Source organism: Procambarus clarkii, chromosome 59 (genome assembly GCF_040958095.1).
Source record: "Procambarus clarkii isolate CNS0578487 chromosome 59, FALCON_Pclarkii_2.0, whole genome shotgun sequence".
NCBI lineage: Eukaryota > Metazoa > Arthropoda > Malacostraca > Decapoda > Cambaridae > Procambarus > Procambarus clarkii.
The window spans coordinates 5,464,710-5,481,033 of record NC_091208.1 but is presented as its reverse complement, the minus strand read 5'-3'; the positions used below and the strand labels follow the sequence as shown (position 1 = coordinate 5,481,033).

The 16,324-nt window shown below is 41.4% G+C and overlaps 1 protein-coding gene across 1 annotated transcript in view; it reads right to left on the bottom strand.

The window, feature by feature from the left end:
- LOC123752340 (WD repeat-containing protein 87-like) overlaps positions 1 to 12,266 on the bottom strand; it is a 112,153-nt gene extending 99,887 nt beyond the window's left edge. The window contains exon 1 of the mRNA XM_069306854.1: positions 12,076 to 12,266. The gene's annotated coding sequence lies outside the window, so the exon portion shown is untranslated. The remainder of the gene's footprint in view (positions 1 to 12,075) is intronic.
- Positions 12,267 to 16,324: the final 4,058 nt, after the last annotated feature.

Below are 16,324 nucleotides of genomic sequence, written 5' to 3'. Positions count from 1 at the left end.
TTGTTCGCGTTCAATTCTCTTCTCTTCCAGTGCGATATTCCCTTCAGTCTCTTTCCTATTCTCTTCCTTTAGGAGTTGGATCCGGGCTTGAGCTTCAGGCTCCTCACGTCGGGCTTAGGCTTCACATTCAGCTCCTTGCGTCGACTTGGGCGTCATGTTCAGCTTCCTAGCGCCCGGCATCAAGTTCAGCTTCCTTGCGTCGGGCTTCACGTTCAGCATCCTTGCGTCGGACTTCACGTTTAGCTTCCTTGCGTCGGACTTCACGTTCAGCATCCTTGCGTCGGGCTTCACGTTCAGCATCCTTGCGTTGGGCTTCACATTCAGCTTCCTCGTATTGGGCATCATGTTCAGCATCTTTTTGTTATGCTTCATGTTCCTCAAGTCGGGCTTGGGCTTTATATTTACGCTTCAAAATCTCAAGCTTGATACTACGCCCACTCCTGCTCGAACGTGAGCTTAATTCATTATCGCTTTTCACTTGGACCGGACGGTCCAATCCCCGACCGTCCACGTTGTTGGGCACCATTCCTTCCCCCGTCCCAGCCCAAATCCTTATGGCTTGGCACTTTTCCCTGATAGTTCCCATCCCTTTTCATACGATCAGGCCTACTCATTGCTCTCTCAACTGTTGCTGGTTCTTTGCCTTCTCCTCGAGCTGTACTAATGACACTCTTTCACTGCTCTTTTTACAGTATCCTTGCTGTCGGCTCTATACTCACTTTCCCTCGTGATGAAGTCAGCACTTATAACCCCTGTGTACACCAGCCCCAAAACATAAGGATCTCGCAGCACCTCTCGGAACTCACTAGTATACTTTCTGTCCCCAGAGAGCGGGAGATAAAGTGGCAGGTGTCTACTTCGGACACTGAATCACCTAATCCTAAATAGCCTAAACCTCAACCTTCTAAGCCTACTAAGCCTGTGTTACATGTAAATGTTCCAATTACTGATCTTACTTTATTTGACAGACATGTGTATTCAGGAACCGTCTCTGAAAACGGTAGAGATTCTGATGGAACGAGCCCAATACGCATCTTGAGGGACACAGCTTCGCTGCATCAGAGTATTCTACTGAAAGCCACTGCACCTCAAGTCACCTACACTGAAGAAACCGTCCTGATCACTGGCCTCACTGCAACCACACCATACCCGCTCGCCACAGTCTACCTGGAGTGTCAATTCATTAGTGGAGCAGCCCAAGTCGCCATTCGGGAAAAACCTTTCCCCATGCCAGGAATTCAACTTCTTCTAGGCAGCGACTTGGCCAACCAGCAAGACTCCGCCAACTTGATTATCTGTGACAAACCCCAGGTATGTGACTCGGCCACGGAAGAAGATCCTGTCATGGTCTATGCAGCAGAAGAAGAGGGTAACTGTGACAGAGGAACCAGCAGACATCTCCCCGCCTGTTCTAGTGACTACCCGTGCTCAAGCCGCTCAACCACCACAAGTAGCAACAGCTGTCCCTCGAGACGTGCGAGGCCTCCCACCGAATCTCAACCGGATGGAGTTCCGTAAGTTAAAACAATTTGTCGTTTCTTTGACCCCTTTATTTTTCCAAGCGCAGATTAAGGCCGATGCCATCCCCGGATTTCACATTTAGCGATAACCAAATATTGTACCATAAGTTCAGACCCAGTAAACTCATTGCAGAGGATGATTGGGCTAATGTGAATCAGTTAGTAGTTCAATATCTTCAAGAAGAGATATTATATCAATAGCTTATTACTCGATGTCTCCTTATAGCATCAATAAAACTTATAATAATCATATTCAAGACAACACCAAAACAGTAACACCATCATCACTCAGTTCACTAAGATATTGTAACACCATCGTCACACATTACAGTAAGAGACAGTAACACCATCATCACGAAATGTAGTAAGAGACAGTAACACTATCAACACACAGAACAGTAAGAGACAGTAACACTATCAACACACAGAACAGTAAGAGACAGTAACACTATCAACACACAGATCAGTAAGAGACAGTAACACTATCAACACACAGAACAGTAAGAGACAGTAACACTATCAACACACAGATCAGTAAGAGACAGTAACACTATCAACACACAGAACAGTAAGAGACAGTAACACTATCAACACACAGAACAGTAAGAGACAGTAACAACATCATCATACAGTACTGTTAGAGACAGTAACACCACTAGTAACACTATCAACATATAGAACAGTAAGAGACAGTAACACGACCATCGTCACATAATATAGTAAAAGACAGTAAGACCATCATCACACAGTACAGTAAGACCATCATCACACAGTACAGTAAGAGACAGTAACTCCATCACCGCACAGTACTGTTAGAGACAGTACCACTAGTAACACTATTATTCACGGTAATCTCCCTTGGAAGGAGATTAGGCCTGTTCCATCATCACCTATTCTACCACTCATATTCTAGCTGTATATTCAAGAATTTGCAGCAAGAACAAAAACTAGTGCTCAGACGTCAAGACAGCAGTCTACTCCCCCCCCTCCCTTCCCTGCTCTCCAGTACCCGTGACTCCCAGCACTCCTTGTGGCGACAAGCTCACGTCACCACCCGGGAACAAGCACTCTGCTAGTTTGTCTCTGCCACACCAGCGCCACCTACATTGGTCAAATCTCATATAAATAGAAACCGGCCAACCACCACCAGCACACAGGAGACATCTCCCGTCACGCAGGGTGCAGTCGCACCTCCACAGATCTCCAGTATCATCTATTGATACTGGAAATGGCTCAAAAGGGCCACCACTTATGGGCTATTCATGCCCAAGCCACGCTTTGGGTGGCTTAATCTTCTCTCTCTCTCTCTCTCTCTCACCACCAGCAGAATACATTCTCGTACTCTACCTGCTGGACCTACCCTCACACTACCTTGCGTAGTGGTATATCTATGAAGCCTGGCATACAATATTTTCAGCACTATTTATTTCATGTTCTCTGCCACAACGTTAAATTGTCTGTTTGATTGTTTTGCACACTGTAAGTAAATCAAGTTTTTTAGGAACTATTTTCAGTTTGTGATTTTTTAATTAATTTTTTTATATTAAAGTATTCAAATTTTTCATTTTTATATGTTTTATCCTGCATTTCCCACACCGTGAAGAAGTCAACATAGCAGTTTTATTTTAATTTGTTTTCTCTTTTTTTGTTTATATGTTCGTGGCATTCCATCTGCCCTAAGCCACTGATCTAAGTGATATTACTGTAACACTATCAACACACAGTACAGTACGAGACAGTAACACCATCAACACACAGTACAGTAAGAGACTGTAACACTATCAACACACAGAACAGTACGAGACAGTAACACTATCAACACACAGTACAGTACGAGACAGTAACACCATCAACACACAGAACAGTACGAGACAGTAACACCATCAACACACAGAACAGTACGAGACAGTAACACCATCAACACACAGAACAGTACGAGACAGTAACACTATCAACACACAGTACAGTACGAGACAGTAACACTATCAACACACAGTACAGTACGAGACAGTAACACTATCAACACACAGAACAGTACGAGACAGTAACACTATCAACACACAGTACAGTACGAGACAGTAACACTATCAACACACAGTACAGTACGAGACAGTAACACTATCAACACACAGTACAGTACGAGACAGTAACACTATCAACACACAGAACAGTACGAGACAGTAACACTATCAACACACAGTACAGTACGAGACAGTAACACTATCAACACACAGAACAGTACGAGACAGTAACACTATCAACACACAGAACAGTACGAGACAGTAACACTATCAACACACAGAACAGTACGAGACAGTAACACTATCAACACACAGAACAGTACGAGACAGTAACACTATCAACACACAGAACAGTACGAGACAGTAACACTATCAACACACAGTACAGTAAGAGACAGTAACACCATCATCACTCAGTACAGTACGAGACAGTAACACTATCAACACACAGTACAGTAAGAGACAGTAACACTATCAACACACAGAACAGTAAGAGACAGTAACACCATCAACACACAGAACAGTAAGAGACAGTAACACTATCAACACACAGTACAGTACGAGACAGTAACACCATCAACACACAGTACAGTACGAGACAGTAACACTATCAACACACAGAACAGTACGAGACAGTAACACTATCAACACACAGAACAGTACGAGACAGTAACACTATCAACACACAGTACAGTACGAGACAGTAACACTATCATCACACAGAACAGTACGAGACAGTAACACTATCAACACACAGAACAGTACGAGACAGTAACACTATCAACACACAGTACAGTACGAGACAGTAACACTATCATCACACAGTACAGTACGAGACAGTAACACTATCAACACACAGAACAGTACGAGACAGTAACACTATCATCACACAGAACAGTACGAGACAGTAACACTATCAACACACAGAACAGTACGAGACAGTAACACTATCAACACACAGTACAGTACGAGACAGTAACACTATCATCACACAGAACAGTACGAGACAGTAACACTATCAACACACAGAACAGTACGAGACAGTAACACTATCAACACACAGTACAGTACGAGACAGTAACACTATCATCACACAGTACAGTACGAGACAGTAACACTATCAACACACAGAACAGTACGAGACAGTAACACTATCATCACACAGAACAGTACGAGACAGTAACACTATCAACACACAGAACAGTACGAGACAGTAACACTATCAACACACAGTACAGTACGAGACAGTAACACTATCAACACACAGAACAGTACGAGACAGTAACACTATCATCACTCAGTACAGTACGAGACAGTAACACTATCAACACACAGTACAGTACGAGACAGTAACACCATCAACACACAGTACAGTACGAGACAGTAACACTATCAACACACAGTACAGTACGAGACAGTAACACCATCAACACACAGTACAGTACGAGACAGTAACACCATCAACACACAGTACAGTACGAGACAGTAACACCATCAACACACAGTACAGTACGAGACAGTAACACCATCAACACACAGTACAGTACGAGACAGTAACACCATCAACACACAGTACAGTACGAGACAGTAACACTATCAACACACAGAACAGTACGAGACAGTAACACTATCAACACACAGTACAGTACGAGACAGTAACACCATCAACACACAGTACAGTACGAGACAGTAACACCATCAACACACAGAACAGTACGAGACAGTAACACTATCAACACACAGAACAGTACGAGACAGTAACACTATCAACACACAGTACAGTACGAGACAGTAACACCATCAACACACAGTACAGTACGAGACAGTAACACCATCAACACACAGTACAGTACGAGACAGTAACACCATCAACACACAGTACAGTACGAGACAGTAACACTATCAACACACAGAACAGTAAGAGACAGTAACACTATCAACACACAGAACAGTACGAGACAGTAACACCATCAACACACAGAACAGTACGAGACAGTAACACTATCAACACACAGAACAGTACGAGACAGTAACACTATCAACACACAGTACAGTACGAGACAGTAACACCATCAACACACAGTACAGTACGAGACAGTAACACCATCAACACACAGTACAGTACGAGACAGTAACACCATCAACACACAGTACAGTACGAGACAGTAACACTATCAACACACAGAACAGTACGAGACAGTAACACTATCAACACACAGAACAGTACGAGACAGTAACACTATCAACACACAGAACAGTACGAGACAGTAACACTATCAACACACAGAACAGTACGAGACAGTAACACTATCAACACACAGAACAGTACGAGACAGTAACACCATCAACACACAGAACAGTACGAGACAGTAACACCATCAACACACAGAACAGTACGAGACAGTAACACTATCAACACACAGAACAGTACGAGACAGTAACACCATCAACACACAGAACAGTACGAGACAGTAACACCATCAACACACAGTACAGTACGAGACAGTAACACTATCAACACACAGAACAGTACGAGACAGTAACACTATCAACACACAGAACAGTACGAGACAGTAACACTATCAACACACAGAACAGTACGAGACAGTAACACCATCAACACACAGTACAGTACGAGACAGTAACACTATCAACACACAGAACAGTACGAGACAGTAACACTATCAACACACAGAACAGTACGAGACAGTAACACTATCAACACACAGAACAGTACGAGACAGTAACACTATCAACACACAGAACAGTACGAGACAGTAACACTATCAACACACAGAACAGTACGAGACAGTAACACCATCAACACACAGAACAGTAAGAGACAGTAACACTATCAACACACAGAACAGTACGAGACAGTAACACTATCAACACACAGAACAGTACGAGACAGTAACACCATCAACACACAGAACAGTACGAGACAGTAACACCATCAACACACAGTACAGTACGAGACAGTAACACTATCAACACACAGTACAGTACGAGACAGTAACACTATCAACACACAGAACAGTACGAGACAGTAACACTATCAACACACAGAACAGTAAGAAACAGTAACACCATCATCACACAGAACAGTAAGAAACAGTAACACCATCAACACACAGAACAGTACGAGACAGTAACACTATCAACACACAGAACAGTACGAGACAGTAACACTATCAACACACAGAACAGTACGAGACAGTAACACCATCAACACACAGAACAGTACGAGACAGTAACACTATCAACACACAGAACAGTACGAGACAGTAACACTATCAACACACAGAACAGTAAGAGACAGTAACACTATCAACACACAGTACAGTACGAGACAGTAACACTATCAACACACAGAACAGTACGAGACAGTAACACTATCAACACACAGTACAGTACGAGACAGTAACACCATCAACACACAGAACAGTACGAGACAGTAACACTATCAACACACAGAACAGTACGAGACAGTAACACCATCAACACACAGTACAGTACGAGACAGTAACACTATCAACACACAGAACAGTACGAGACAGTAACACTATCAACACACAGTACAGTACGAGACAGTAACACCATCAACACACAGTACAGTACGAGACAGTAACACTATCAACACACAGAACAGTACGAGACAGTAACACTATCAACACACAGAACAGTAAGAGACAGTAACACTATCAACACACAGAACAGTACGAGACAGTAACACTATCAACACACAGAACAGTAAGAGACAGTAACACTATCAACACACAGAACAGTAAGAAACAGTAACACCATCAACACACAGTACAGTACGAGACAGTAACACTATCAACACACAGAACAGTACGAGACAGTAACACTATCAATACACAGAACAGTAAGAGACAGTAACACTATCAACACACAGTACAGTACGAGACAGTAACACTATCAACACACAGTACAGTAAGAGACAGTAACACCATCATCACACAGAACAGTAAGAGACAGTAACACTATCAACACACAGAACAGTAAGAGACAGTAACACTATCAACACACAGAACAGTAAGAGACAGTAACACTATCAACACACAGAACAGTAAGAGACAGTAACACCATCAACACACAGAACAGTACGAGACAGTAACACTATCAACACACAGAACAGTAAGAAACAGTAACACCATCAACACACAGTACAGTACGAGACAGTAACACTATCACCACACAGAACAGTACGAGACAGTAACACCATCAACACACAGAACAGTACGAGACAGTAACACCATCAACACACAGAACAGTAAGAAACAGTAACACCATCAACACACAGAACAGTACGAGACAGTAACACTATCAACACACAGAACAGTAAGAGACAGTAACACCATCAACACACAGAACAGTACGAGACAGTAACACTATCAACACACAGAACAGTAAGAGACAGTAACACTATCAACACACAGAACAGTAAGAGACAGTAACACTATCAACACACAGAACAGTACGAGACAGTAACACTATCAACACACAGAACAGTAAGAGACAGTAACACCATCAACACACAGAACAGTAAGAGACAGTAACACTATCAACACACAGAACAGTAAGAGACAGTAACACCATCAACACACAGAACAGTACGAGACAGTAACACTATCAACACACAGAACAGTAAGAGACAGTAACACTATCAACACACAGAACAGTAAGAGACAGTAACACTATCAACACACAGAACAGTACGAGACAGTAACACTATCAACACACAGAACAGTAAGAGACAGTAACACCATCAACACACAGAACAGTAAGAGACAGTAACACTATCAACACACAGAACAGTACGAGACAGTAACACTATCAACACACAGAACAGTACGAGACAGTAACACTATCAACACACAGAACAGTACGAGACAGTAACACTATCAACACACAGAACAGTACGAGACAGTAACACTATCAACACACAGAACAGTACGAGACAGTAACACTATCAACACACAGAACAGTAAGAGACAGTAACACTATCAACACACAGAACAGTAAGAGACAGTAACACTATCAACACACAGAACAGTACGAGACAGTAACACCATCAACACACAGAACAGTACGAGACAGTAACACTATCAACACACAGAACAGTACGAGACAGTAACACTATCAACACACAGAACAGTAAGAGACAGTAACACTATCAACACACAGAACAGTAAGAAACAGTAACACCATCAACACACAGAACAGTACGAGACAGTAACACTATCAACACACAGAACAGTACGAGACAGTAACACTATCAACACACAGAACAGTAAGAGACAGTAACACTATCAACACACAGAACAGTAAGAAACAGTAACACCATCAACACACAGAACAGTACGAGACAGTAACACTATCAACACACAGAACAGTAAGAAACAGTAACACCATCAACACACAGAACAGTACGAGACAGTAACACTATCAACACAAAGAACAGTACGAGACAGTAACACTATCAACACACAGAACAGTACGAGACAGTAACACTATCAACACACAGAACAGTACGAGACAGTAACACTATCAACACACAGAACAGTACGAGACAGTAACACTATCAACACACAGAACAGTACGAGACAGTAACACTATCAACACACAGAACAGTACGAGACAGTAACACCATCAACACACAGAACAGTACGAGACAGTAACACTATCATCACACAGAACAGTACGAGACGGTAACATCATTATCACACAGAACAGTACGAGACAGTAACACTATCAACACACAGAACAGTAAGAAACAGTAACACCATCAACACACAGTACAGTACGAGACAGTAACACCATCATCACTCAGTACAGTACGAGACGGTAACATCATTATCACACAGTAAAATTTACAGTAACAGACAGTAACACCATCATTACACAGTACAGTAAAAGACAGTAAAACTATCAACACACAGTACAGAAAGGCACAGTAACACGATCAACGCACAATACAGTGAAAGACAGTAACACCAGCAACACACAGATCCGTAAGAGACAGTAACACCACAAGTAACACCATCATCTCACAGTATAGTAAGATAAAGAAAAACAATCATCACACAGTACAGTAAGAGACAGAAGCACCAACATCCCACAGCACAGTAAGCTAAAGTATCACCATCAAGACACAGTACAGTAAGAGACAGTAACACCATCATCACACAGTACAGTAAGATACAGTAACATCATCACACACACAGCACAGTAAGATACAGTAACATCATCACACACAGTACAGTAATATGATCATTACACAGTGCAGTAGGAGACAGCAACATCATCACACACACAGTACAGTAACATGATCATCACACAGTACAGTAGGAGACAGCAACATCAGCAGTAACACCTTCATCACACAGTACGGAAAGAGGCAGTAACACAATCATCTCATAGAATAGTTTACAGTAACATAATCATTACACAGTATTGTAATAGACAGAATCACCATGAACACACAGTACTGTAATAGACAGAAGCACCATCAACACACAGTACTGTAATAGAGAGAAGTACCATCAACACACAGTACTGTAATAGACAGAAGCACCATCAACACACAGTACTGTAATAGACAGAATCACCATGAACACACAGTACTGTAATAGACAGAATCACCATGAACACACAGTACTGTAATAGACAGAAGCACCATCAACACACAGTACTGTAATAGAGAGAAGTACCATCAACACACAGTACTGTAATAGACAGAAGCACCATCAACACACAGTACTGTAATAGAGAGAAGTACCATCAACACACAGTACTGTAATAGACAGAATCACCATGAACACACAGTACTGTAATAGACAGAATCACCATGAACACACAGTACTGTAATAGACAGAAGCACCATCAACACACAGTACTGTAATAGACAGAAGCACCATCAACACACAGTACTGTAATAGACAGAAGCACCATGAACACACAGTACTGTAATAGACAGAAGCACCATCAACACACAGTACTGTAATAGACAGAAGCACCATGAACACACAGTACTGTAATAGACAGAAGCACCATGAACACACAGTACTGTAATAGACAGAAGCACCATCAACACACAGTACTGTAATAGACAGAAGCACCATGAACACACAGTACTGTAATAGACAGAAGCACCATCAACACACAGTACTGTAATAGACAGAAGCACCATCAACACACAGTACTGTAATAGACAGAAGCACCATGAACACACAGTACTGTAATAGACAGAAGCACCATCAACACACAGTACTGTAATAGACAGAAGCACCATGAACACACAGTACTGTAATAGACAGAAGCACCATGAACACACAGTACTGTAATAGACAGAAGCACCATGAACACACAGTACTGTAATAGACAGAAGCACCATGAACACACAGTACTGTAATAGACAGAAGCACCATCAACACACAGTACTGTAATAGAGAGAAGTACCATCAACACACAGTACTGTAATAGACAGAAGCACCATCAACACACAGTACTGTAATAGACAGAAGCACCATCAACACACAGTACTGTAATAGACAGAAGCACCATCAACACACAGTACTGTAATAGACAGAAGCACCATCAACACACAGTACTGTAATAGACAGAAGCACCATCAACACACAGTACTGTAATAGAGAGAAGTACCATCAACACACAGTACTGTAATAGACAGAAGCACCATCAACACACAGTACTGTAATAGACAGAAGCACCATGAACACACAGTACTGTAATAGACAGAAGCACCATCAACACACAGTACTGTAATAGACAGAAGCACCATCAACACACAGTACTGTAATAGACAGAAGCACCATGAACACACAGTACTGTAATAGACAGAAGCACCATGAACACACAGTACTGTAATAGACAGAAGCACCATGAACACACAGTACTGTAATAGACAGAAGCACCATCAACACACAGTACTGTAATAGAGAGAAGTACCATCAACACACAGTACTGTAATAGACAGAAGCACCATCAACACACAGTACTGTAATAGACAGAAGCACCATCAACACACAGTACTGTAATAGACAGAAGCACCATCAACACACAGTACTGTAATAGACAGAAGCACCATGAACACACAGTACTGTAATAGACAGAAGCACCATCAACACACAGTACTGTAATAGAGAGAAGTACCATCAACACACAGTACTGTAATAGACAGAAGCACCATCAACACACAGTATTGTAATAGACAGAAGCACCATCAACACACAGTACTGTAATAGACAGAAGCACCATGAACACACAGTACTGTAATAGACAGAAGCACCATCAACACACAGTACTGTAATAGAGAGAAGTACCATCAACACACAGTACTGTAAGTCAGTAACATCACCAGTAACAGCATCATCACACAGTACAGTAAGTAAGTAACATCACCACACAATACAGTAAGAGACAATAACAGCACCAGTAACACCATCATCACACAGTATTCTCATATACAAATGACAGGGCACACTGACCAAGGAGCCACAGCCGAGGTAGTCGGGAGGTGACAGCAGCGTGTAGCCGTGGCAGGAGGTTACGAGCTTGGTCGTCATCCACCAGAGCCAGGGACAGCTGCTCCAGGCTGGGAGGCAGCGCCGCCAACCCATCACCGCTCAGACAACCCTTGAACTCCTTCAGCTCACTCCTGTTCCAAGATATGAGTTCCTGACTATTTACGGCTCTCCACACTTACGGCTCTCCACACTTACGGCTCTCCACACTTACCTAGAGTGACTTTCATCTTATACTGAGTGGTGCTGATCTGACTGTTATAAATTATGAGAACCAATTGGTGAAGTAGTTAGCGCCCTTACGTTACCACTTCACACGGGATAACTATCTGGGTTCGAGTCCCGGGAAGGATGGAATAATTGGGCAACGGTGCTCATTAATAGAGCGCTTAGTAGGTCGTGATAAAGAGGAAACTAAAAGGTTAAATATGTTGTTTAGCTGTAGGAGAGAGCTATTGAAATTGAAATTGAAATTGAAATAAGTTTATTGCGGTAACGTGCACACAAAGGGATGAGGTAGCTCAAGCTATTCTCACCCCGTTTAGTACATCGTGTTAATACATACATAGACACACAACACAAAGAATAAACATATTACCGAACATTCTGAGAGATAAACATAAGCTGTAAAGAGGTAAACATGAGCTGTGGGAGGAGGTGCTCTGAGCTTTCAAATACTTAGCTATGGAAGGGAGACCTTTGCCTTCAAACACTGAACTCTGGGAGGAATAACACTTAGTCGGCAAACACAAAGCTGTAGGAAGTAGAAATAGTGTATTTGAAAATAAGTGTTGTACCACATTGAGAAATAGTGGAACAGTGGGAGTTGACCTCATGCCGACCGTAACCTTATGTGCCTTACACCGCCATTGAAAGATGCCTGGATACTCACTCACCTATTGTGTAGCAGAACGAGTAAGGTAACTGGGATGCCTGTTTGCTAAGGTAGTTTATTGCAATGACAAAATAAAGAAGGGCGACCAGATCAAGCTGTAGCATGGAAGAGAAAGATAGGTTTTTAGAGAAGGTGATAGGGAAATGTGTTGAGAGGGACGTTTGGATGGAGAATTTGATCCTGGAAATAAAAAGAGATATATTTCAACAAATACAGGATGAGATTGAGAGACGAAACAATGGGTATAAATTGTATAAGTTTAGATTTAGGAAAGACTTGGGAAAATACTGGTTCAGTAACAGGGTTGTTGATTTGTGGAACCAATTGCCGCGTAACGTGGTGGAGGTGGGGTCCCTCGATTGTTTCAAGCGCGGGTTGGACAAGTATATGAGTGGGATTGGGTGGTTATAGATAGGAGCTGCCTCGTATGGGCCAATAGGCCTTCTGCAGTTACCTTTGTTCTTATGTTCTTATGACCAATCCTGGAGTTGGCAGCTCCTAAATGGAGTCCATACCTAGTTAAATACAAGACAAAGCAAGAGAAGATTCAGAGGTATGCCACAAGTGGTAAGGATTGTGATGTTGTGTACCTTGACTTTAGCAAAGCTTTTGATACAGTGCCACATGAAAGACTGATTAAAAAGTTAGAGTCTCATGGTATTGGGGGTGCTATTTAAGCTGGATTAGGGCATGGCTATACCAAAGGAAACAGAGAGTTAGTATAAATGGAGTCAAATCAGAGTGGGAAAATGTTGTAAGTGGGGTGCCTCAGGGCTCTGTCCTGGGACCTCTGTTGTTTATAATATATATAAATGATTTAGATTCAGGTTTGAGTAGCAACATTTGCAAATTTGCCGATGATACGAAAATCGGTAGGGAAATTAATTCGGAGGAGGACTCACTCTCACTTCAAGTTGATCTAGATAGGGTTTTGAAATGATCGAAGGATTGGCAGATGCAGTTTAATGCTGATAAATGTAAAGTTCTGAGGTTAGGTAATGATGATAAAGGTATCTTGTAGCAGTTACAAGATACGAGCTAGATGGTGTTGAGATTGCGAAGTCGAATTGCGAAAGGGATCTGGGAGTTATGATTAGTAAGAATTTAAAACAAAGGATCAATGCATGAATGTTCGTAATAAGGCGAATAGGACACTGGGATTTATTAATCGAAGCGTTAGTAACAAGACACCTGGTGTGGTTCTTAAGCTATATCTTGCTCTGGTTAGGCCCCATTTAGATTATGCAGTTCAGTTTTGGTCGCCGTATTATAGAATGGATATAAATTCACTTGAACGTGTCCAGCGTAGGATGACTAAATTAATTCCCCAAATTAGAAATCTTTCATATGAAGAAAGATTAACAAAGCTTAAGTTGCATTCACTGGAAAGGCGAAGAGTTTGGGGTGACATGACAGAGGTTTACAAGTGGGTGAATGGACATAACAAAGAGGATATTTATAGGGTATTAAAAGTATCAACACAAGACAGAACACGAAACAATGGGTATAAATTGGATAAGTATAGATTTAGTAAAGACTTTGGTAAATACTGGTTCAGTAACAGGGTTGTTGATTTGTGGATCCAATTACCGCGTAACATTGTGGAGGTGGGGTCCCTCGATTGTTTCAAGCATGGGTTGGACATGTATATGAGTGGGATTGGGTGGTTATAAATAGGAGCTGCCTCGTATGGGCCAACAGGCCTTCTGCAGTTGTCTTTGTTCTTATGTTCTGTTATGTCCATTCATCCACTTGTAAACCTCTATCATGTCACCCCTAAATCTTCGCCTTTCCAGTGAATGCAACTTAAGCTTTGTTAATCTTTCTTCATATGAAACATTTCTAATTTGGGGAATTAACTTAGTCATCCTACGCTGGACACGTTCAAGTGAATTTATATCCATTCTATAATATGGCGACCAAAACTGAACTGCAAAATCTAAATGGGGCCTAACTAGAGCAAGATATAGCTTGAGAACCACACCAGGTGTCTTGTTACTAACGTTGCGATTAATAAATCCAAGTGTCCGATTTGCCTTATTACGAACATTTATGCATTGATCCTTTTGTTTTAAATTCTTACTAATCATAACTCCCAGATCCCTTTCGCAATCCGACTTCGCAATCTCAACACCATCTAGCTCGTATCTTGTAACTGCTACAAGATACCTTTATCATCATTACCTAACCTCAGAACTTTACATTTATCAGCATTAAACTGCATCTGCCAATCCTTTGACCATTTCAAAACCCTATCTAGATCAACTTGAAGTGATAGTGAGTCCTCCTCCGAATTAATTTCCCTACCGATTTTCGTATCATCGGCAAATTTGCAAATGTTGCTACTCAAACCTGAATCTAAATCATTTATATATATTATAAACAACAGAGGTCCCAGGACAGAGCCTTGAGGCACTCCACTTACAACATTTTCCCACTCTGACTTGACTCCATTTATACTAACTCTCTGTTTCCTTTGGTATAGCCATGCCCTAATCCAGTTTAATATAGCACCCCCAATACCATGAGCCTCTATCTTTTTAATCAGTCTTTCATGTGGCACTGTATCAAAAGCTTTGCTAAAGTCAAGGTACAGAACATCACAATCCTTACCACTATCAACTGCCTCAACTATGCTAGAATAAAAAGATAACAAATTTGTTAAACATGAACGGCCATTTATAAAACCATGTTGTGACTCAATTATTAATTTATGTTTTTCAAGATGAAGACGAATTTTATTTGCTATTATAGATTCGAGTAACTTTCCCACAATAGACGTTAGGCTAATTGGTCGATAGTTAGACGCAAGGGATCTATCTCCTTCCTTAAAAACTGGCATCACATTAGCAACTTTCCAAAACTCTGGCACTCTGCCTGACTCTATTGATTTATTAAATATGGTTGACAGTGGGTCACAAAGCTCCTCTTTGCATTCTTTAAGCACCCTGGCAAACACTTCATCCGGCCCTGGGGATTTGTTTGGTTTGAGTTTTACTATTTGTTTAAGAACATCCTCCCTGGTAACTGTTAAACTCGTCAACCTGTCCTCGTCCCCACCCACATAGACTTGTTCGGCTGAAGGCATATTGTTAAGTTCCTCTTTAGTAAATACAGATACAAAATATTTATTAAAAATACTACTCATCTCTTCATCACTATCTGTTATTTGACCTGTCTCAGTTTTTAATGGACCTATCCTTTTCCTAGTCTTAGTACGATATAACTGAAAAAACCCTTTAGGATTTGTCTTTGCTTGCCCTGCTATGCGAACTTCATAGTTTCTTTTTGCTTTCCTTATCTCTTTTTTAACATTTC